The sequence below is a fragment of the Alosa alosa genome, chromosome 1, assembly GCF_017589495.1.
Source record: "Alosa alosa isolate M-15738 ecotype Scorff River chromosome 1, AALO_Geno_1.1, whole genome shotgun sequence".
In the NCBI taxonomy this organism is placed as follows: Eukaryota; Metazoa; Chordata; class Actinopteri; order Clupeiformes; family Clupeidae; genus Alosa; species Alosa alosa.
Window position 1 is genome coordinate 5,030,500 of NC_063189.1, and position 2,079 is coordinate 5,032,578.

At 40.0% G+C, this 2,079-nt stretch overlaps 1 long non-coding RNA gene across 1 annotated transcript; it reads right to left on the bottom strand.

The window, feature by feature from the left end:
• Nucleotides 1-275: 275 nt before the first annotated feature.
• LOC125308300 lies at nt 276-1,626 on the bottom strand. The gene is made up of 3 exons (XR_007195861.1): nt 1,504-1,626; nt 864-931; nt 276-339 (listed from the first exon to the last, which is right to left on the bottom strand). It is a non-coding gene; the product is annotated as an uncharacterized LOC125308300 (long non-coding RNA).
• Between the last annotated feature and the right edge of the window lie 453 nt (nt 1,627-2,079).

Here is a 2,079-nt window from a genome sequence, read left to right on the forward strand (position 1 = left end):
TCACTTTTTTGTGTGTGTATTGCACAGGGTATGTTGATGATTTGATGGACATGATCATGGAGAAAGTCTTTGTTGACCCATCATCGTATGGAGACGAGATTCTGAAGATAAACATCCCGCCGGACCTGTCTTCACAATATGAGCATCCAGACAAGGAGGAGGTCATCGCCAGCTATGTCTCAAGATTCAATCAAGGGGCGGGAGTTTGAAGCCTACATATCTTCCATGGGCGTCAGGAAACTCCCGTCCGCGACACATGAGGATCACTACCGTATCTTTCTACCAAGGAAGCCCCAGCACCAGCTCACAAAACTTCTGTAGGCTTAATACCTGTAACGACTGAGAAAAATGAACATTGCTAGTCAACAGGTTTTATAATGTATGTCTAATTTGGATTCAGTGAATCCTTCAATACTGTATTTTTATGTACAGTGGTAAATAAATGTTTATTGCATGTGTAAAATGCTTCATGTGAATTTGTGTAATATACAGTTTGCTAAGGAAATACTTGGCTATAAGTTCAAGAAAAATTTCTGAAATGGAGGCTTTGGCAGACTATATTTGCTTTATTATGTTGTATGCACAGTGAATGTAAGTAGGTTATTACAGATAACTCACTGCTCTATTCCCCGTAACTGTAAAGGACCATAGTCAGCCCTGTAAATGTTGCATGCATTCTGCAGTGAGAACACATTTAGACTGTCCAGGTTTAGAACCTGTTTGCCTATCATACATGGAGGCCTTTCATCCAGCTGCTGCAGCCGTCTTGTAACCTATTATGCATAACCTAAGGTAAGTATCTGCAGTGGCATCTTGTCTGCAATCATATATTGCTGACATAAGTATAGGAAAGATCATGTTACCTGTGGTACCTCCTGGCAGCAAGTTCTCAGGCTCTGACGGCATTGTTGCACAATTTCCACATGTGCACCTAAACAAACAAATACGAAAGGAGTCATGCATGAATAAAGCTAAAGAAAGAATGGTATTTTTTACCCAATAATAGCACCCACGATTACATTTGAACGAGCGTGCTCCAGCTAGCTAGTAATTTTTCTCAGCCTGACGTAAGTAGGTGAATAGTAAGTAGTGCTAGGCTAGACTTTCTCAAGTTTACAATGAGAACACACCAGTATACACCAATATATCAGGCACATACATGCAAATCTCATAAGTATGACAGAAAAATACTTCTGTACTTTAGGAACACTCAGTCTCTAGCCCTCCTTAATTTTACTGTGAAAAACTGTAACGTTATAAGTTAGAGCAGGTTACAGGATCTGCCAACCACCATGTCCAATGTCAACCGAGCAAAGCTTGAAGCAGCGGGGTGTTTAGAAGACATAACTTCACGTTTTGTGAACAAGAAGCACAATATAGTTTACTACTGTGTGAATACAAATTCATTAATAATCAATAATAATTCATAAATAGTGCCTGACCTGGCACTAACGTTAAACACTGACTATCTAAGTTTAAAAAAAAATAGAAAGTTTCACTAACCATTCAGAAGCATCTTGCTGAATTCTCTGAGTCTCGGGTAGTGCAGGAGACTCCCCTCCTTCAGGATCAGATTCATGTTCGAACCAGAATCTGATCCTGAAGGAGGGGAGCTACTGCCGCCATGTCCACGTGAAAACTTAGTAATGGTAAGAGTCAGTGGGGCGTGGGCAAAGATTCTAGAAGCTTTGGGCGTGGCCAAATTAGCTGCAGATCATGAATATGTAATGAGCAGCAGAAAACAGCACACTCTGGAAGTGGCTGAAACAGAGAGTAATAGAGTTAGGTAACAATCGTTTCCTACACGCTATTTCCACCAAACAACTTCAGAAACATGTTTTCTGGAACTCAAAGACCTATTTGAACTTGTTGAAAAATAGTCAAAATATGGGCACTTTAAAAACGGAGGGGATATAGGCTATCAGTTTTTTCCTAATAGCCTACCCTACTACGTATCTTAGATTTCGCTAATAAGTGTTGAAGGAGATATTGACGGCACAACAGAAATTGACCAGAAAACAATGTTAAGGCATTTGTGGAGAAGAAGGATGGTTCGTAAACTATTTTGTTGCTCTGATA